The sequence below is a fragment of the Taeniopygia guttata genome, chromosome 1 (assembly GCF_048771995.1).
Source record: "Taeniopygia guttata chromosome 1, bTaeGut7.mat, whole genome shotgun sequence".
In the NCBI taxonomy this organism is placed as follows: Eukaryota; Metazoa; Chordata; class Aves; order Passeriformes; family Estrildidae; genus Taeniopygia; species Taeniopygia guttata.
The window spans coordinates 102177469-102200020 of record NC_133024.1 but is presented as its reverse complement, the minus strand read 5'-3'; the positions used below and the strand labels follow the sequence as shown (position 1 = coordinate 102200020).

At 41.8% G+C, this 22552-nt stretch overlaps 1 long non-coding RNA gene across 3 annotated transcripts in view; it reads left to right on the top strand.

Moving 5' to 3' along the window:
* Window positions 1-1833: 1833 nt before the first annotated feature.
* LOC140684913 (uncharacterized) overlaps window positions 1834-22552 on the top strand; it is a 46350-nt gene continuing 25631 nt past the window's right edge. For all 3 annotated transcript variants that reach the window (XR_012057888.1, XR_012057887.1, XR_012057889.1), the window contains exons 1-2: window positions 1834-1968; window positions 9674-9800. This is a non-coding gene — a long non-coding RNA (uncharacterized lncRNA). The remainder of the gene's footprint in view (window positions 1969-9673; window positions 9801-22552) is intronic.

Here is a 22552-nt window from a genome sequence, read left to right as displayed (position 1 = left end):
GAAAATAAGAAAACATCGTATTCCTTTGTCTCTTACATACTTTTCATAGGACTGGCTTGATTTTCCAATTGTTCCTGATGTTTCTGGGATAAAAAGAGAAGCAGAGAATTATCCTCCTGTATGATGCATGTTTGATCTTTATAGGGTTTTCTGGCTTGCTTTCTATGAAAGCTGCATTCCAAGCAGCTCTTTCTGCTCATGAATATAGAATTACACTACTGTAAATGTTACATATTGCTTTACATTCTAATTGAGGAGCTGGTGTTCTACCTGGGTAAGTGCCCATCAGCATTAGATGACACACAATTACAGAAGAGTGTCTAAACCTAATTTTCTAAGGCAAATGTTTAAAATCACATCTGTGCCTATTTTTGGATCAAAACCCCTTATCAAGCTGTACACTGGCTTTCCTTGCAAATCCGAATGTGCAGACCATGGCAGTATGAATCATCAGCCTGCCTCTGATCAGCATTCAGGGTATATTCTGGTTTGTGTATAATACTAATTGAGTTTGGCTTTGCACCTGAAAGCACACACTTTATTTTGACTGCATGGGAGTATCATACAAGGAAAGACTGTTCTATATTTCAATGAAATTTACTGTACATTTGAGGAAATCATTAAGAGTAATTTTTTTTTCCCTCAGGGCTGCTGCAAGCTTACATTTTGGTTAATGGGAGATGAATTCTATTCCTAAAACTAAAATCAATGTTTCATTATTCTGTAATACTTATGTCACAGTAGTACTTAGAGCCTTCTCTTGCTGTTCCTGTAAAATTCTTCCAAATTTCGGTAAATCATAATAATCTCCAAAGTCACTATTTGCACATGCTAAGCAGATGGTTCCTAAGAGATGGCTGCTTAAACCACACTGTATTTAGCATGCTCAGTCTGGGGCTTTGCAATTGCTTTTTTTGGAAGCCAGGGGCTGCTCTGGTCCCTGGCAATTCTGTGAAGTTGAGGGAGATTGTTTTCCTGGGTTTCTTTTTCTTTTTCTTTTAATGCATCCTTCTCTGATATGATGGAAGGTGAATTAGCCTGACTGAAATGGAGAGGAAGAGAGGTGCATGAAAATACAGAAATCTTAGGCAGTTAATGGAGAATAATGGTGCAGAGGGGAACTGGGACCAGCAGGTGGGATAAAACAGTGAGAGGATGAATCCTGGTCTTGAGGAACACATTACTTACAGGCATGGAAAATGAACAGGGAGAAATGTCTTTCCCCATCACCACACATCACCCTCTTTGTGTTTCTGTGTCTCTTCTGTTGCCACAGAAGACTAGTGACAATCACAATAAAGGGAGTGTTTTATTCTTCCTTGAAAAGTTTCCTTCTCAGCTTGTGAGGTCAAAGCCTGTATATTAGGTCTTCAGATCTCTCAATGAGTCCTGTGATAATAATGCATTCAGGGACTCATGTTGGGGGTGGGAAGCCATTTGTTTTAGAGACATTTGCCCCCACCCCCAGCCCTATTCAGAATTTATATGCAGCTATGTATTAAAGAGCATTCCTATTGCAGAGTCAGGCACTGAAATGTTCTGTTTGGGACCTAAATTCAGGTCCCAAAATGACATTAATTTGGCCTTAGTGTAAATATACATTTTACTTGCATGCTGACGCATCAGCTTTTTTTTTAGAATTAAGCCATTCATTTTTAGGTGTCCAGGGTCAATTAAAGAAGGAATCAGAGCTGCATGTGGAATGAGTCTGTTCCCTGGAGGCCAGACCCTGTGTCTTTTGCTGTAGGTGCTGGAATGTTGTTGTGACTGGAATGAGAGGAAAGATGATTTAAAGAACAGACTCGAGAGTTACATAGCTGTACACCCTCTTGCACATCAGACTTTGTCCTTGCCTCTCACTGCTATGTCTGGCTGCCTGAAGACTCATATTTGAGAGCTGAGAAGCAGAGTTTTGTCTGGGTAAAAGTATGGGAGGAAAGGGCTTGAGTGGAGAACAGCTGCAGTAAGGTGGGTGAACTCAGCTTTGGCTTCTGAAATTTGTTATCTGTCTTCTTGTCAGGGCTGGAAGATCCTCTGAGTGAAAGAGAAAATCAAGGTAAGTGACACTAATCCCTGGGTCACTGATCTGTAGCCAGAGGTCCAGGTGGCATGGCATGGCCTGGACAAAGGTGAAACTGGCTGCAGCTTGACAGAGGAAAGGGAGTAGGATACAAAGAATGGCTAGGCTTTGGCACAATCAAACTCACAGGTGTGAGAAAAAAGGTAATGAAAAAGGGAAACCTTCAGTAAGGTGTTGTTCAGGGTCGAGAGTTGCTGCTAAGCTCCAGTGTCTCTTGGTAAAGCTTTGTAATTTCTTCCCATTTGCCACTGCTGAGTCTCTGCTGCTTTCAGTGTTCTTTGGGGATGCCACCAGCCCGCTGATGCATCAGCCACAGACTGTAAACAGGATTACCTGAAAAAAAAAAAAAAAAAAAAAAGAAAAAAAAAAAAAGAGTAGATTAGTTCTTATAAGGAAAAGAGTGCCTTCCATTTACACTGACTGTGATGTTGTGGGGGTCCCTTTGCCTCCAGTTCTTGGAAAGAGCCTCGCTGGTCCAAATGACGGGGCCGTATCCCCACCTCTGCCGGGCAGCTGCACAAGGTGCAGTTGCGTCCTGCGTCCCTGTCAGATCCCGAGTATTCCTCTCTTTGTTGCTCTGTCCTGTTTCACTTTTCCCCTCGCCTCAGACCCGCTGTAGGCTCCCACCGCTCCTCTGCCGCCTTCCCCGCGGCCCCGCGCGTTCGCCCGCGGGAGGAGAGGGGAAGGCGGGACGGGCAGCGGGAAGGGAGGCGCGGGCGGCTGCCGGCGCTCCGGGCGCTCCGGGCTCCCCGGGGCACTCCAGGCACCTCCGGGCTCCCGTGGCACTCCGGGTCCTCCGGGCTCCCGGGCGCTCCGAGCGGCTCCCGGCGCTCCGGGCAGCCCGGGAGGCGGCGGGGCCGCGGGGCGGCGGTGTCGGGCAGCGCTGCCGGGCGCTCCCGCCTCGCCCCGCCGGGACGCGGCACCGCGCAGGAGCTGCCGCCGGACACGGGCAGCCACCTAGAGCACTGGTGTGGCACTTTGGGAAAACCGGCCAAAAATCCCTGAAAAAGCAGCTGGTGGTGCTGGCGCCAGGCTGGGTTAAGCATATGGGTGTTACCCTGCCAGCATAGCGAGCATGAAGTAATAGAGTATTTCTGCCCCAAAGAAATGGTCCGGTTCTGCGCTTTGGGGTTTTGTTCACCTTCCACAGATGGAAAAGCAAGGCAGAAGGTGCCAGCAGCCGGGGAGGGCCCAGGTGCGGCTCTGGAGTGCGGGAGTCAGAGGATTCCCGAGCAGCAGCGGCAGCAGCAGAGTGTCTCTGAGCAAGTGTCAGAGTGTCTTGGCAACAGTACAAGATGTCTGCAACTTTCCTTCACTTATGCAGAAAACACGTCGTGTAGGCAGTGCAGTGGTGCGTGAACACAGCAGTGTAGGCTTGGGTTTGAAATATTTGCGTTGAAAGCAAAGGCTTGTTTGGTCGGTGTAGGGAAACTGAAAATTTTGTGACAGAGGCTATGGCATTTCTCTCCCTGGCCATTAATTGGTTGTTACAAATCTGCAGTGCAGTAATTCTCTCTCTCTCTTTTTTCCCCCCTTTCCCTCTCCTTTCCTCTCCTTCCAATTATTTGTTCTGATAGTAATATTAGTTTTCAGTGGTGTAGAACATGAACTAGTTTCTTTGGTAACCAAGTCAGTTACACACCCACACAAAGTTAGAATCTGCTAGGTGCAGACATTTTCTCTTTCAGAAAAGATGTGGGTTTTGAAAAGCACAGCAGTAGGGCAGCAATATATGTCTCAGGGAGTTGTTTCAGAAGTCCCATATACCATATGCAGATTTATATGTAAGTCCCGCTCTTTTGTTTACACACACATGTGGAACTTGAATATACTACCTATACTATACTATTCTCCAGTGATTTCAGGATTATTTACTTCTTGTCCCAATATTTCATTCTTCCCACTTTCTCCCTAACTCCTACCCACTTGTAGAGAATAGGTGGCTGTGAAAAAGCATGCAGTAGGGGTACAGCACAGGTAAATAAGCCTGCAAATACACGCTGCATTTCTTCTTAATTTACTTGGTGCAAGTGAAAATTTGCCCCATTTCTTAATCTGCTCCCTGAAATTAAAGAGACAAAATTCAGCAGCTTTTGTAGATAACTTCTTTTTAGGGATTTAAGTAAAATATTGACCTTTCTGTTTTGGATTTTGAAAGCAAATAGTTTCATGCAGGATTAAAACCAATTTGTGAGTATGAATTGTAACAATTAATGTGACTAATAATCCCTGTCATATTGTGTTGATCATGATCAGTAGTTTGGTCTATAGGAGAAGCAAAAACTTGTAGACTTTTATTGCATTTTTTCTGGTGACACGTCAAATCCTGACAAAATTAAAACATGTAAATTTTTAAACATCCTTCTTGTTCTTGTGTATGAGGCAAGAAGGCACTAGTACCTGAGAACTGAAAGGTAGCTATAAACAGAGACTGAGCCTGGCAAGGCCATTTCATTGCTCTTGTCTGAATGAAGTGTTAAAAAGGAAACAATAAATAGGTAAGAGTGAATTAGAAGTCTTACTTCTTTCCTTTCCTGTTCTGAATCATCAGTTATAATAGCAGTTATGTTTTTAGTTAAATATGGTTTTTATGCTAATATAATGCTTTTTAACTGCAGTTCTTCCAAAGAGGGAAAAGCCTGACACAAATACAGAGAGCACCTGAAAGTACTCTTATGCAGTACTTGTTATTTCAAAATAACCCTTCCTGTGCCACAGCAAAGTACATAACATGCAGTGCAGTTCTGCACTAGAAAGCTGGAAAGGTTACATTTCACAGTTTTCAGGAGCCTGATGGAGATTGAGCTGGGTGGTGTGCAGTAAGCACTTTTTACAGTACTGCGTGGTTAAAATTTAATCCATTATAAATAAAAAGTAATGAAAATATTAATGGTAAGGAAAACCTGACTTGAAGCAAGCTGACACTTATTGCTATTTTCCTTTGGGTCCTTTGTTGTCATCCCGTGGCCACATCACTTTCCTAAGCCTGCAGGGAATGTTTCCCTCTGGTCTCCTGCACATTCTGCTGTCTCCTCCTGGTGCCAGACAGTCCTTTCTGCAGCATCTTTCCCAGGCTCTTCCTGTCTCTCATTGCCATAGAGACAGTGTGTGCCTGTTAGAGTCACTGCAGAGATGTGCTCATCCAAGCCCAGGGATGGCTGGAGAAGGCAGGCCATGGGCAGTCCTGGAGGCTTAGGGTGCCATGGAGAGAATTTTCTGCCCAGGTCCTGATCTGTGTGGCTGTTTCAGTACAGAAGGGCAACAGACTTCAGAAATGCTCCACAACTGAAATGAGCTCGTGGGGTCCAGCCAAAAGGCATAAGGAACTCATTCCCAATGCCCTGGGTCATCTGAGGAATTTCTGTTAAAGATGACGCACAACTTTAGTTGATATTCTCAGTAGTAACCAAAAGGATGCTTAGAGCAGGAGAGCTGGGATTGTAATACAAGAAGTAAGGACTCAAGGCAGCTTTGATTCCTGTCTCTGGCCTGCAATTCTGTGTGGTTCTGACCAAATTGTTTCCCTTATTTTCTTCTCTTCAGATTGATGATGTTGTTTTGCTTTCTCCCTTTGTAGGGTGAGAGCCTAAAGTCATCATCTGACGTAATCTCCATGCACATCCACATTTGCTCCAGAATCAGGCAGTTGCAGCCCCTGAGCAATTCCACAAGCTTGAGCACCTTTGGTGCTTTGTCATGCGTGTGTAGCCTCCTACATCCTATGTGGAGAGGCAGGTTCAGAACAAGATACCTCAAGGAGTGGTCCACCACCAGGTTTCCTCAGTTCTGCTTGTAGTAAGTAACTTTGGCACTTCGGGCCTGAAGTGCAGTTGGAGCAGCAGGAGTGGAGGTGCCAAATACTTGGTGACAGTGTTTCCTGAGAATAAGCATCAGCTTAGTGCCAAAGCTGAAGTTGCACTGCTGTCCCAGAAGTGTATATGGTTACTGCTATGGTGGGCAGCAGCTGTAGGGCAGAATGCTGTTTCTGCTGAACTGGCGCAGGCCCTCTGCAATGTTTGCATGTGGGAGAAGTAGTGGGAAAGAAATGGGGAGCAGGGTGAATCATGCCCCCACTTTCCCCACATGCCCATGGCACTGGAGATACTGGGGCAGAACACTGCACCAGGGACAGACCCAGAACATGTGGCGTGTCTGTGTGCAGGCATCTGTGCAGAGACCCTTGTCCTGTGCTGGCCAAGTGTTGTCCCTGATGGTGAGACAAGGTTAACAAACATGCACTCAGGCTAATAAAGCTTGACTCTCAGTGGGGCTAATTAGCTTCTCTACAGCAACATGGCAAAATGAGTGGCAGCTCTGCAGCTAAATCACTGGGCTCAGTCCCATGCAGAGCTGCTCTGCCTTCCTTGTCTGCTTAGAGAGCATCTCCTATTCATGCAGCAGTGGCAAAGTCGTGAGGACAAGTTGCCTTTGAGAAGTTGAGGTGCAAAGGTGGTATCCATCATTATTGCTCTTTCTGAAATGGTAGCTAAAAATAGCAAGGCCATAATTTACAGATACATTTTTGTATGGATATTCTAACACTTTAATCCCTGTTTAGCTCAATTTTCCCGCTCTCTCTTATTTTCTCTATCTCTTCATAAAACATGTCTTAGTCCACAACAGCCCTTAAAAATGTATAAGGGCTGTAAAAATGTATAAAATGCTAGCATGTGGGCTGCAGTAAGCACTGCTGTTACTGGTGGTGAAGAGAAACCAACTTGGAAGAAAACTTAGGTAGGTACACAAAGAAGATGGAGAGAACCTGTGCCTACAAGGTGGATGTGCCAAGGGATGTCTAGGGAGGAAATAAGTGATCAAAAAAAGGAAGGGATAGGGCTCAGTTCCCCAGTTTTTATGCTCCCAGCCTTCTCTTGTGAATTAGCACATGAAATTTGTTGTACAGCCCTAATATAGAAAAGCTCCAATGTGAGCCTTTATTACTTTTACGTTTGTGTCTACATGCTTATGTCTGCTTATTTACTGAAGCCAAAACTGCTGCCTTCACCCTGAGGGTATGGGATGGTAGATGTGGCTCACTTACCCTCAGTGTGTGGAATCCATGTGTACATCTGGTCCCTGGGTCAGGCATGGATTTCCTTTGGTTTGGAGCCTCTCATTGTTTAGGGTTGCCAAACAGCACCTGCTCTGAAGTGCCTAATGTCACCAAGGCCTTTTAAGAGCTTTACAGTGCTTTCGTCAAAAGTTGGATTAAGCTCATAATAATATCCTCTATGTGCTGCAAGTACATTAACAGACTTCTCTGAAACAGAGCCTGCTTCCATTACTCTGGTTCCTGTGGCACACAGGAATTATTGCCTCCCAGAGAAGTGTTAAGTGAAATGTCGCCAGGGGATTATCACCTCCCTTTCCTGCATGTTTTGCTAAACTGAGCAGGAGAAAAGGAGCTCCCACTGCCCTGCTAGGAAGCCTTGAGGAGGAATTGTGGTTTGTAGTTTCTTTTCAATAAGAGAGTGAGAAACATTGTTTTGCTGTATGTTTTTCTGGTAAGAAGGGCTGTTCCACAGCTCACTTCCAACACTTCTAGCTGCCTTTGTGAAAAACAAAGCCTGGCCCAGGAAGATTCACCTAATGTGAAGCTTTCCCTCTCCCCATTTCCTCATATGCTTCAAACATGTCTCCAGTGGAGTTTTACATACATTGTAAGCAATCATATATTGCTTACAAGAACTGATGGTAAATTTAGTCGCTTGTACCTTTTGGGTTCATTGTATTTCTCCTCTGCCAGCCTCTGCTACCAGCACATGCAAGATCTTTGATCTTGGAGTTTTTTTCTCACCCTGGTTGCTCTAATCTTCCCTAAGACGAATGTGCTGTACAGTGAATTCTAGTTATTATTCACTGGGATTATTGCCTAACTGTGATTTATGCAAAACAGTGTTACCTCAGACAAGGAGTGTGTACTCCCTAGCTTGTGTACACAGGCCATTGACAATATGATGAAAATAGTTGACTATGGTATTTAATGATAATTAATAAATTAATTAATCCTAGAATGTATTTCAGATACATATGAATTTCAGATGTGAATGTATTAAAGCTGTGGTGGCAGGTCATCATAAGATGTTTTCTACAGCAAATAATACTTGGAATGAAGTTTCATGGATTTAGGCAGTGATATATTAAAAACTAATTGTGGTGCAATGCTGATGCCATTTAAAAAGGTTAAGCATTGAAAACTGCATTTGAGCCAAGTTGAAGGACTTGCTTCCTCTTTGGCTTGCATTTTTCCATGTGCTCCCGAACACACAAGGCATCTGATGTGCAGGAGCAGAGGCACAGCCCCTGCCTGGGCAGGGCACAGGGGAGCAGCCCTGGCCTGGGCCGGGGGGAGAGGGCTGTGAGCTCCTGCACCGCTCGCTCCTGCCACATACGGTTCCTCCTGCCCCAAGAAAGGATTACTGAATCTTTGTGAGACAGATACGGATCATAGGCAGGGGAGTAGATGTGAGGGAGGAGAGGATGGGAGGTGGGGAAAGCAAGGATAACACCATTTCTCACTGCAGCATGAATGTATCTCGAGGTCCATTTAATTTCTTTTCCTCCCTGTCTTCACCCTCCCACGCCCTCTCCAGACAACTCAGGAGCTGGAGTGAGGGGATGGAGATGCTTTGGGAGGGAGCTGGATGCTAAGGAGCATGTGGAGCAAAACACGACAGCTTGGGAAGAAGCAGCAGGAGCGAGGACACAACAGTCGGGTGTCTTAGGGTAGGTCTGCAGCTGAGGGTGGCTTTCAAGCAGAACACATAAAATCTGCCATCTAGACCTTTCTAGAATTGTGTCCAGGCATACTTTGTAGTGGGAAAATTAAGGATATTTAGGTTGGAGGTGTTGACAAGGCAGAGGTGATGGGGGCTGCAGAAAAATTCCATGTCACAGAGGGGATGGAGGGTGTGTGAGACCCGCACTGCCGAAGGTACAGCTGGGGATTTTGAACTGGCACCCACAGGGTGGAGGAAATTGCCTGCTTGTTGAGTTGCAGAACCAACACACCTAGAAAACTTTGGCTTCTTATAAAACCTCCTGTGAGAGACTTTATATTCTGTGACTCAGCTCCCATAACTGCTAAGGAGAACAGCAGTGTATTTGTCAATGTCAGGGGAGTTAGCGCATCAGTGCTGGAAAATTGCTGTGAGGTCTTTCGATGGACAGTACCACAAAAAGCACTTTAGTCAAAGAATCACTGTAAAAACACTTAGCCTGGTATCTTACCATTTGTGTTTTGAAACAGATTTTTTAATATCATATTCAGCAGAACAAGCCAGTGTTGCTGTTAATTTAAAAATTACTTGCAGCGTCTTTTCTGGTTTTGTAATTTAAAAAAAATGCCTGCTTTGTTTTGCTTGTTGGTGGGGTTTTTTAAAAAGGAATATTTTTTCTTTCTTTTTTGATTTAATTTTTGGGAGACATAAGGTTAGACCTTGATGAAAATATTAGGATTTTTTTTCCTGTTAAGAAAAAAAAAAAAAAAAAAAAAAAAAGACAAATTATCAACATTAAAAAAAAATTCTCATAGGGAAACAATGAAATGGACATAAATACAGTTTCTGAATTATGTTTTCTAATTTTTTTTAGGCTGCTGAAAATGTTACTGTCAGTATTCACCCCAGCTGGAGCCAAATGTAGGTCTTGCAAGTAGTGGGAAAAGGCTGTTTTGTCAGAGGGGACATGAGACTGCTCAGGAAAAATGTCCCAAACAAAGGTGAGCATGGACCAAAATCTCACAGCAGGGGAATGTACCATTACAGTGAAACCCAGCCAAACTGCTTCAAAACATAATCATTTTGTGTCAAAATAAAATATTTACATCTGAACTGGAGTAGAGCTGAATGTTTTTGTGGTTAGTGAAAACAAAACGTATCATCAGATCTCCTCCTCCTTGCCAGTGTTTTATTATTTAGGTTATGCATTAGCCACTGAAATATCTTTTCAATATATAACATTTCTAGTTCATTTCGTGGTAGGATGGACCCAAAATACAGTGGGTCTAGTGACTGCCTCTTAACATCTCAAATGCTTTAATATAAAATTGCTGGTCCTTACTGAGAATGAGTGTGTTCTGAAGTGTTGGCAGAGAACATCTGGTAACAGGAAGGGATAATCTTGGAGAAGCAGTTTGCTAAATTAGTAACTTTGTATTTTAGTGAGAGATATGTTAATGTTACCTTACGCTTTCTATAATTTGTTCAAACTAAGTTGCATTTAATGTTGTCTGTCATACAAGTCTCAAATAAGGCCTCCAATGATGTGAGAGTTCAGATATCTACGTATGTGATATAAACTTATGTTTAAGAGAATTCTGTCAAATTTAAGACCCAGATTTTAGCTACCTGATATACAACACACTAAAAAAAAAAAAAAATCTGAATTCTAATTCTATCTACATGTCATTGCTGAAAAACCAGAAGGACAAAGTGGTATAACACCTAGAGTATACCTGTAATGATTTAATTTGCTGCAGAGTCATCCATCATCAAAATGATAACTAGCCAACCCTTTTGTCAACAGAGCACTACAAAATTTATCATTTATGTTGGTAGGTAAACAAGAGAGTTAATGAACCAGAGACCAGCTGGTCATGATGGGCAAGAATTTAGGGATTCTGCATTTTCTTCTCCCTTGTTCATCTTTTCATACCTGTGCTACTTTGATTTGGCACCAGTTTTACTCCTGTTTTACACTTGTCTTGCACTGCACTAAATAATTACACAAAGATGAAGGCAGCTGCAAATCAGGCTTGACATGTTCCATAGAGTAAATTGCAGGAGCCATAATTAGGACTTTTTAGGTGCTTGGTTTTACAAATCACTTTTTATATGACCTTTGACAATTAAATTTTCTATGTTTCTGTTTATCTAACTGTACTACCTCCTGGCATGTTATTAGGTGTAATTTATTTATCACTCAATATGCTCTTATAAAATATTTTGAGATCTCTGCTGAAAGAGACCAGGTAAGTGTAAAATAAAAATTAGAAGGATAATTCACCTATTCAACTTGGTTTGTTCTTTCTTTGATATACTGGGTTTTATGAACAGAATTGTATCCAAAATTTTTAGTGAGTGGAGATGGAGAAAACCAGGAGAGGGTTATCAAGACCATGGGTATTTAAAAAGATTAAAAATTTCAAGAAGTGGTGAATGGGTCTCTTTAAGTATGATATGACTCTGAGTCTTTCAAAACAGCTTAAATAAATTAATAATTGGACTAATATTTATTATTCAGCAAGGTATTCTCAATGTTTCTAACTTGCAAGCCAACCCTGAAGAAAGAGATAGAGTTTTAAAATAGATCCCTAAATACTGCTTGTCAGAAAAGAGAATTTCCAAGCTTTCTGTATATCTTTTAAATGAAAGTTTCAGTCACCTCACAAAAAGTAGAATTTCCAAGGTGCTTTTCTGAGCTCATGCATCTCTGTGACTGTAAGGTTTAAGATTGCAAGTCCTCACTTGAAGTAAGCAAAAAAGCTTTTTTGTTGGCTAGGAATCGTTTCTTGGATGTGCAACATCACCTTCATAGAATTGAATTTTCTAAATAGAATAGCATTTTCTAATGAAGATGATTGGTTTTAGTCGTAATTATTGTTGTCTAGACTAATCTGTAACAATTAACAAACTATAAATTCTGTCCAAAATAATAGACTATGAGCTCTGAAGTTTCATTCACTGAAAATCCATTACTCTTCTTACACCAGTGCCAACTGGGAGGGTTTTGCAATGGCTGCCCCAAGAAAATGAGAGCAGCTGGAAAACTAACCCCAAACTCACAGATGCCAAGGGAGATCACAGCAGAATATAGAGACTTGATGAATATATGAAGCAAGGTACAGGTGTTAATGCCAATTTTTTTTTGTTTTTTTATTAATTGGAAAAGCATTATGAGACAGTCTGCTGGACATGCTACACTGTAAACAGATAATGGAGGAAAAATGGATATGCAGCCATCAGGATGGTAGCTACAGAAGTTGAAGGAACTAATTTTTATAGTGAAGAAAGTGTAGAGAAGTATGTATTGTACATAAGATGACTCTAAACATGGTGTTAAGACTGCAAATTTTTTCATTTAGAAATCAATCCTGCATGTTAAATTGCTGTGGTAACATAATTTCTCTCCTGATTAACGGGGCATTTCTCCCTCTTCAGAAGTCACAGCACTGAAAAAAACCCCAGGCAAGAAACCCTTTGCTTATTGCACAATGCTGTGTTGGGGTTTGGGGAGCTGGCTGCTCCAGCCAGGCAGGAGAGCTGGGAGCCCTGCCCGGTGCCAGCTCGGGCTGCTGACCCAGCTTTTCTTCACTGAGCACTGCAGCCCTTTTGCCTCCTACTCCCAGCCCAAGCTGCAACATAATAAGGTTATTTTCTCCTGCTGGCTGCAAAGGAAGAAAGCAATTGAAAGGGTGTTGTACCTATGCTGAAATACTTGTGAAGGGCTGATGTATTATGGGATAGGAGGGTCATTGCACTGTGTAGATTTAAGAAGATAATTAAACTGGTGTAAAAGTGATTTTTGCGCTTTGTTTGTTCTCAGGCTGAAGGCACATCTTTAGCTATAGATCTATCCTGGAAACATCATGGTTTGTCTAACAGGAACTTAATTTTGTATGATTTTCAGTAAAAGTTCTCAAGCCCAGTAGATGAATGTCTGATTCTCTGCTACCTCTCACTATGGGTAGTTGCTAGATTTTGCAGAAAACACCCCTTTGGTCTACCAGATCTGACCCTGCAATTCACCTTTGTGGCAGAATTTTTGTCTGGAGTATGGGCACAGCCTTGTTTTTCATTTTGCAAGGCAGTGGAGGTTCAGACCACAGGACACTTATTTGCTGCTCTGGCCTCAGCATGGCACATCTTTATGTTTCTTGTCCTTTTCCTCTAAGCTGGGTGAAAAGTTTTTTAACTCTATAGGAACTTCTATTTAACCATCACTAATTCTGGTTTAAGGGGTGCAATTTACAGTCTGCCATGCTTTCTTTGGGGATACAAGCTTTTGAGGGACAGGCAGTAATAAATACTGTCCTTACAAGCTAGAAGCTTCTGAGTGTTGATGCTGCCAGGCTGCCACATTCTTTGAGGTATCATCACACCCTGGTGGCTGATGATCCTGTCTTGAGTGATTAGCCTACTGTGGGTGGTTGGACACAGGCAATTTCTTTTATTATATAGCTGTTCAATATAGGAGATAGTGGAGGCCTGAATTTCCATAGAATTAATGCACTTTTAACCCCTCAACTGACTCAGAATGAGGTAAATCTGTGGGTGGAACAGGGGTATCTGTGAGCACACCAGGCCAGGAGAGGCTTTTGTGCTCTGTGCCAGGACCCCTCACACAGGGTAACTGCAGCACAGGGGAAGCTGCTCTCCTGCTGGCTCACAATTCCTTTTCTATACACGACTCAGCTCATCATTATGCCAGGTTTTTTTATCAGCCAAGAAGTTGTAGGAAGTAAAACCCTTTGAAAAACAAAAAATACTCATCAATAGTTTATACACTGGTTGTGGAATAAATTATTTGAGAACATCACTGCACTGCTCTGTTGGGAAGAGTTATAAGCCCCTGGCTTTGCTTACTAAGTCCTGGCCAAGCCTTCCTTGGTCGTTTCCATTCTCTCTGGCATTTCTTTTTCCCATTGCTTTATTCATAAGGAGATGATTTTTATCACTCTCTGCTCAGCAATAATGTGGTTCCTATCCCTCCTGCAAGAAGAAATTTCTTATTCTTTTTATTACATATAATCATTCTTTTCTTAATTTATATCATGTCATGTATTATTCAGTGACATCTCTTGGCTCTGATTACAGGTTCTATATAATCTTACACACTTCAAAAATGATTGTTTAAATTACAATAAAATAATATCGAGCTCATTTATCTGCTGAATTTGTCTTTCATTTGCAGTTATCGGGGCCAATGTTTTATACAAAAGAACTTTCTTGAGGAACCTTGCAGAGAGGCGGAGCTGATGTGCTGGGATTCCTTGAGAAAGAGAAAGAAATAGCTCTGGGAGGTCCTGCCTGCCTCGGGGGAGAGTTGTTGAGGTTTGGGGAAAAATGGCACAGAATCTTCAATTCACTGGATGCCTGAGCCAGGATGCATTGAAGACAGTGGGAGCAATGTCAAATGATGGCAAATTGTGATTTCAGCAGGTTTTAAAATTCTTGCAAAGGTGGAAAACCAAATGAAGCATCCTTCCACTTACTGCCTACAGACAGACTCAGAGCTCAGGATCCTAAGGGATACAGAAACTGCCTCAATTCCTCTGCTCTCCTCTGTGGCCTGAGCCAGCAAGAACCAAGCATGGCTTGGTTTGGTTTGCTGTGAGATGAAAAGAAGACTCATGCAGAAGGTGAGGCCAAGGGGAGGGACTTGCTTTTAGGAAGTGGACAAATAAGGAGGGGCTTGAAAATGTGCTCTTCCATGACCCTGATGAAATTAATTTTCACGCCTTTTCTTGAGATCAGTGAAATCATCTGTGTTGTGGTCTTTTCCCATCAATCCAGATAGAAATTGCTTCTATTAATAGTTAAGTATTGTTATGAAAACCCTGTTGGAAATTGGGCTGCTGTGGTTTCAGCAGTGAACATCCACAGAGGACAGTATATCTGCTCCTTTTAACTCCTAGTTTAGACAAAATTTGTGGTCTTTTGATTTATCCCTTTCCTATGTATTTAGAGTATCTCTGGTCCTCTCCTGGATCCCAGCTACCTTCTTTCTGTCAGAAAGAGAAAGAAATTCCTGCTGTGCTGATGAACAAACAATAATCTGCTTTGTAATCATGCCTGGGCTAAACCCTGAAATACAGCTACAAGAAGTGCTCAGGCGTTCCTCTTTCTTTGTGAAGACCCACTGAGTCAAGGGAAGAGACCTGTGAGGGGTTTTTCAGAATTCTGTTAGGACTATGTACAGTTTATAGGAGTTACTGATCTAAGTTACCCCTTCAGCTACCTGGCCTCATGAAATGTCCTTATGAACTCACCTAATTTCTGAGAAAGAGCTACATTTTCTTCCTCCTTCAGTATCCCTTCACTTCAGAAGAGGCTGCTGGATGCTCCTGTAGCTGGAGCAGCTCCTTTGGCCCCCTCCATGTTTGTCAGGAGTTATTTCTTAGGGAAATCACTCATTCATGCCTCAGCCCTCCTGCCTACCAGTTCCAAGTTCAGATGCCTTAAAGTGAATGCAAATCCTGCCCAGAGATTTCTATTGTCTAACTTCATCTTCTCAAACTCGTACATCTAGGTCCTGACCCACTGGACAGGCCAAATTGATAAACATATTTTGTAATTTGGGCCTCTTTCTAATGAATATTGTAAAACCATAATGGCAAATTCCAAGGAGCAGACATGGCTCTTCCAGGGTTAGTTCCATGTGCTACAAAGATGCTGCTGCTGTGTGATTTCAACTCCAACTTTCTTACTTTTGAGGGAGAGGGGAGGTGCTGGATGTCTGTGCCTAGTCTGAGTCCCTTAGGTTGTCCTTTCTGCACTCACTTGGATTAGATGTGAGTTCAGCTGCAGTGGGCGACCCCTCCCCATCTTGCATTCCCAGGATGGAACAGAGATCACTTCTACCACTAAATAAATTCCTATTAGCAACACTGCCTGCTGGAAACTTTTATTTGCTCTCCCAGTGCCAGGGAAAATAACAAGTTTCTTACCCTCCTCACAGAGACAGTTCCTACAGATGCTTTTATCAAATAAAGGCAAGGGATGTTTTTTTTTTTGTTGCTGTTGTTGTTGCTTTTTGTTGAAGATTTCTGACAGAAAACCTGCAGTACCCACTCTTCTCTCTGGTTGGGATCCAGCACTGCAGAAACTCATTTTCACTATACTTCAGCTGAAAACTTTAGAGACTGCGGACAGGAGCTGGAGCAGTCTCTGGATGCTGATTCTTGTCAGGTTTATAGATGTATTCCTAAGCAAGTAGTTTCTGCTCTCTGCAGGATGTTGCTTCTGTCTCTAAGGGCTAGGTTATGTAAAAATAATGGCAGAAGCCTGCCTTAACCTGGCAAAAAAAATGGAGTAACAATTGTTCAGTGAAATGCTGCCTTTTCAATCAATCCTCCTTCCTAATTAGTGCTGCATGGTGGAGCTAATCTTTCAATAATAATGGAAGAAAAAAAAAAAGAACAATTTGGTTGATGATTGATGGGAGAAAAACCTGAATACATTTTTAAAAGTACCAATCAGTTGTGTCTAGAAGGGGTTTAATAAAAAAATATCTTTGATGGGAATCATAAGACATCACAAGGTTTTTCAATATGAATACAAACTTTAATGTAGTCTGGTGTGACCCGGGGTGAGAGGCTGCTCTCACCAGCTTTACTTCATGCATTGTCAAAAGTTACTGTGGGTCCTGTTGGAAAAAATGCATTTTACTGGGGATATCCAAATGTGCAGAGGTGCAGAGTGGGCCAAGTCAGCCATGAGATGTTGTTTTACAGCACTAGAAATTAACATAAAGCTGAGTTGATACATCTTAGTACAAAGGCTGATTGTAATTTATAATTCGTCTTTGCTTAGGCACTGGTCTTTTCATTCATCAGTAGCTCATTAGTTCCAATGCTCATTTTAAGGGTTGGTACAAACTAGTCTGAAACCATAGGCCCAAAATGTTACACTAGCTTGCTGTAGGAAGTATTTCCTGGATTAAAAGTCTCTTGTTTTACTGCAATATTAACTCTAACAAATAGCATGGGGGGGATATTATCTTTTGCTACTGACCTGCATTTGAGGAAACGGAGCTAATAAAACTCAGGCATTTATATCCCACAGTGGATATCAGCCTCAGTATGGAGATAGACATTAAGCCAGAAAAAGCTTCTAGGTGAAAAAAAGCAAGAAAATTCAGAATAGCCTTTTCTAAGATGGTTAGATTGCTTCACTGTTATAATGTCTTAGGAAACATTATTAAGAATACCCTAAAAATGTATGAGCTTATGCTTTCTAGTAGCTCCGCTTATCTTAACATCTCTTATTAGGAAGCATTGTAGGTTCTCCCCAAACAAGCCTCTGAAGTCTCTTGCCTGGCTTTCATTGCAGTGGTGTGGCATGGCCTGGCCAGTCAGTGGTGGCAGCATGGATGCTGGAGTGAGGATCAAAAGGAAATGGATCTGAACTATGCATTAAAGATAGAAACTTTCCTGTGCCCTTTCTCAGGCACAAAGAGCTGGAGGGTGTTGGTTGCAAGCTCTCATTTTGCACTACTCTATCTGAATTTGGAGGTGTTGAGTCCATTCAGCTTTAACTATTTTAACACAAGGGTAAGTGCCCCTGTAGTTGTGACACACAATCTCACATTACAGCCATGGTTTTTCTCCTTGTGAGGAGGGGCAGAAGCTAATTGATTGCAACCAGACTTTTAAAAAATATGTAATTAGATGTAAGTCACCATTTCAGAGCACTGTTGCTGACAACTAGGGGATTAATTCTACTCTTACTTATTAGGCTCCAGATTTTTGATATCATTTAAGTTGAAGAGAATATTACATGACAGGCATGCCTTTAAACTTTTACAACTTCTTGGATCTCCTTCCAGTGTTAATTGTAATCCCAAGTGATGAGCCTACCCATTTAACACAAATCAGTAAATTGTTCTGCCTCTGGTGAAATGGTTGCTGGATGTGGGGAGTCATTCTGCCTCTCCTCTCTGTGTGTGCAGCCAAGGGTAGGTGAGGGACTCAATCCTGCAGTGACTGGCGTGAGCTCACTGGTCACAGGGAAAACAAAACCATCTTGTAAACTGCTTGGGCTTCCCCTCTGCTCCATTCTGCTGTTCTGGTCTATTCCACCTCCCCACTTTTTGTGGAAGAAGCTTTAGAGCTTCCTCATCCCTTGGGACTATGGCACCTCTCCCTCTAACAGCCCTTAGAGGTTGTACTTATGAGCTGTAAGACAAAAAGCATCTCTTAACAATGCAACTTGCTGCTGCAACACCACGAGTACCAAAGTCCTTGGGTTTGGGTCTTCAAAGGGCTGGGCAAGCCTTAAGGAGCCATAAAATTCATGTAAGCAGCTAACTTCCAGCAAAATGGACTCTACAGTGCTCATGGGACCAGGACAAGCTAGGTTAGAGGAAGATGACAACATGGATATCTCACTGGGTGGATTTAGAGTTGGAGCTTCTGTTTCTCGTGAAGATACAACATGGCTGTTTGTTTCTTTGCCTGGGGAGGCTGGGGGCTCACATGTGGCACCCAAGCCATGGCCTGCAGTAGCCACCAGAGGCTGGGAGATACCAGCAGCAGCAGAGCAAGCATGGGTGAGCATCCACCCCTCTGTGGGCTGAGTGGTCTCCTGTGAGCAGCTCTGTGACTATTTCCCCACATTTGTATAGCCAAAAATGATAGTCATGCTCCTAGCTGAGAGAGGGATAATAAGGAATTTGAAGCTGGCAGCTGCATTATGAAAAGGAGCCTTGGCTTTTTCCCTCAACAACATGCTCAGCTAGATAATGCTGGTGTAGCTGCATTTGAGCTGTATAACCCACCTCCATATTGTATTATTAATTCTGTAACAATTGTGTTGCAATTCGGTACCACGGATGGGGTTTTTAACTATTTCATTAGCTCAGTGGGAATGGTACACAGAAACAGTTTAATTCTGTAGGGTTATAATGAGTCACAACACTCAAAGGAGCAAATTCCAGGATACTAGAACAAATTTGGACACTGCCAGCCTCCTCACAGCACAGGCTTCAGCTAAGATCACTCTGACTAAAATATGCAGCTAAGGCACAGCTGAACGTGACTCATAGGAAATAGTATGCTGACCTGAATACGCATGCTGAGTACATGCTGTGGGTGGGCAGCTTAAATGCTTTGTAAAACCATTTCTTTTAGTCCTATTTTTTCCACCAATGGTGAAAACTGAGCTTTAATAATATGAGTTTTCCTTCTGCCCTGCAAAAGCAAAGCAATAAATGTGCTGCCCCCCCCCCACTCTTGACACCACGGGTTTCTCTGTTACAGATTTATGTAAAAAAGCTTTGCCAAATCTGGAGCTGACGAGTAGTGGGAAGGATTTACAGCTGGGAGATGTTGGAGGTGGTGTGAGGTAAGGGAGGGGGTTTGGGTGAAGTGATGGGCTGCCAGGGTCGATCTGCAAGGACTGCTGCAGCTGGGTGGAGGCACAGGCAGGTCCCTGCAGCCACACATGCTGCACTGGCTGAATGCTTTGTTTTAAATTATATTTTGTGTGTGTTGTCTAAGGTAGATACAGACTGCTCAATGAAGTCACTTACCAGTGCAAAAAATACAAATGCTGATAGGATTATTATGCCTATTAGTTCACAATGGAAAAAGTTCACAATTCCTAATCCCTACTTTGAGTTAGAAAAGAGGCATATAGTGATGAAACTTCTTTTATTCATCCTCAGGTCTTAAGCAGCATGAGCATTAGGCAGGCAGCATGTTTACATCCTCATATAGCAATTCCCACTGACTGCATTTGGGCACACATTCCACTACAGGCAACACTTGCCTCTGTAAGGGGAATTCAGGGGAAAAGGGGAGCTTATGTTTTCTTGACATTAATGAGAGGGATCTGGCATTAACTGAAAGTAATTGACAATATTAGGGTAATGATAAAGGGCTGGCCTTGTTGCCAGAAAGACAGATTAGCGGGAGAGACTTTTTTTTTTTTTGGCATCCAAGTATTATTCCAGAGGCAAAGAAGTGCATTCTTCTAAACCCATAGGAATATATAATGGATCTACTTAAAATTTCATATTGCTGCACAAAAACTTTCAGTCTCTGAAACAGTGAGCTCATATTTTTCCCACTGTGAAAAAATATAGGTGAGGATTGTACTGGTCTATTCTAACCCATGGTCTGCAGCTGAGCTTTTGCTAAATTAAAGAAAGTGAGTCCATGAACCAGTTACCATGACATAGTAAGTTACTACATGCCAGTTGAAATGTACTAACTGGGAGAGGAGATTGCACCAATGGATGAAAAATTTTATTTTTTCAGCTTTTTTTTTTTCTTTTGTGTGCTGTTGTGCTAAATACTTACAGATGATGACAACATATGAAATGAAATTCCCTGGTATAGACCCACATCAGTGGCATTTCTGCTGTGCTTAGGCATTTAATATATTTATACAATATATGATATATATAAAATATATATTACATTATATTATATACAATGTATTATATATTAATAAATAATATATTTATATATTTTATATTATAGATTAGATATATTTTTATAATTTATATTTATTTTATCAACTGAACAGTCCTAAATGTACATAGGACTGAAGGTAATTGGGTGCCTCAAGAGAAGGGCAGTTCTATGCAGCTGGGACTTCATCACTGTAAGCATGGAGTGAGTGCATAGCAGCAGGTTTACCTGAAATGCTTGAATGGATACTTCAATTTAGAATATACTTATATCTATGCAATCTACCTGTGTAGCTCATCTAAAGACATCATGTTCATAACTGTTTCTTACAAATAGGAGTGAGGCACTTAAACAGCTTTGGAATATAATATGCTTTGCTCTTAGCTCAGCTTTGAACTTTTGAATCACCAGAAGTATGTGACTAATTTTAGAACAAAGACACCAAATGAAAAACATCGAGTCACCGGGATGAGATGGTGTTTACCTCAGCATTCCAGAGGAATGTGGGGATAAAACAGCTCTGCTGCTAGCTGTGGTGTAGAGACTCTCTTGCAGAACTCCTTGGTTTCTGACATTTTTTAAGGAATTAAATGGGTTGCTGATTTTTAAGGGGACTAGGAAAAATCTAATGTCAAACGTCTGTATTGAGCAGATCTGTTGAATCAGTAAAGAGCATAATCCATGGACGTAGACTGACTGTCATGTTTGGAGGATGCCACTCCACATCCTTTGTAGTGTAAAGGTGTGTCTCCTTTGGTATTCTTTGCATGTACCTGCAGCAGACATGGCTGACACCACCCACAGAGATTTCCAAGTTGTTTGATATGGACTAGACTACACTAGACTAGATTAGCTGGAGGGGAGTTACAAGGAGCATCTTGCCCAACAGCTTGACCACTTCAGGGTGGCCAAAAGCTAAAGCACATTGTTAAGGGCATTGTCCAAATGCCTCTTAAACATTGATGGTTTGGGGCATCCACCACCTCTCCAGGAAGACTGCTCCAGTTTTGACCACCCTCTCAGTAAAGAAATGCTTCTTAATATCTCTGAAACAAGTCTAAACCTCTCCTGACAGTACAGCTTTGAACCATTCCCACACATGCTGACACTGAATACCAGGGGAAAGAGATCAGTACCTCTCTTTGTTGAGTTCCCCCAAGATTCCTTTACAAGACCAGACATCCAAGGATAAGAAGGAAGGCAAAAAAAGTAAATAGTTGTTTAGAAGATAGGTAACAGAGGGTAAAAGTAGAAAGTTTTCCCAGGGAAGAGAGCTCCAGAATGCTTTGTGCCAAGACCTGTGGAATTCAATATATGAATTTATGAATTAATTTATTTATAATGTTCTGTAAAAGTGGGTGAATATAGAATGAGTACAAACTTGTACTGATGATACTAAGTTCTTCAGAGTAGTGAAGTTGAAAGCTGATTGTGCAGAACTGCAGAAAAATCTTGCATGGCTAGGGATTGGGCAGTAAAATAGGAAAAAAAGGGAATTTAATCTAAAATGGGACATCAACAATCCTGACTTCATACATAAGAATAATGGACTAACCTGGCCATTAGCACTCACCAGTCTATGGAGGTTGCTGAGTACATGGAAATCACCTCAGGCTCTGAAAGTCCCTGAGCTGCAGATTGGTGGAGTCTGGAGGAGTCAGGGTAAGTAGTTTATTCACCTCCCTGTTAGACTCCACTTTAGGTGTCTGGTTCTGGCTGCTGTTGGAGACAGAATTTTAACATCTGACCATCAATCAGAGACAGGATTGCTGGTATTTCTATTTTCTTATGCTTTCAAAAATCTCCCTCTTCATTGTGTTCACTGTCTGAGCCACTGAGCAATACTTGCCACTTTGGAGAGATTTCAGAGGAAACAGAAAAAATTATATTCAAATGTATTGGCTAAATCCAAAATATTTAATGGGTTTCTTTGTGTGTGTCTAGAGAAAAAGAGAAATGAGATATATTGAACCTGTGATACTTAGAAAAGTACCACTGTTCTGAAAAAGTTAATGTATCCTTAGGTCAAGACACATGAAACTGAGTTTATGGGTTATGGGTTTATTATACTCCAGTCGTGGCAATGCAAAGATTTATTTATATTTAAGTCATCTGTCATAATGCTTGCTCATATTTTTCTCTTTTTAGAGGATAGTCATATAAGAACATATATTCAATCTTAGTGGTTTTGGGGGAAAAGATATTTTGAGGGGAAATACCATTCTGTATTTCAGGTGCAATAAAAGAAAAGGTTTTTTTGTGCTATTATTTATCATTTTGATGTCAGACAACACAGTTAAAATGGAAAAAAGGAAATTAAAAAACCTGCATAC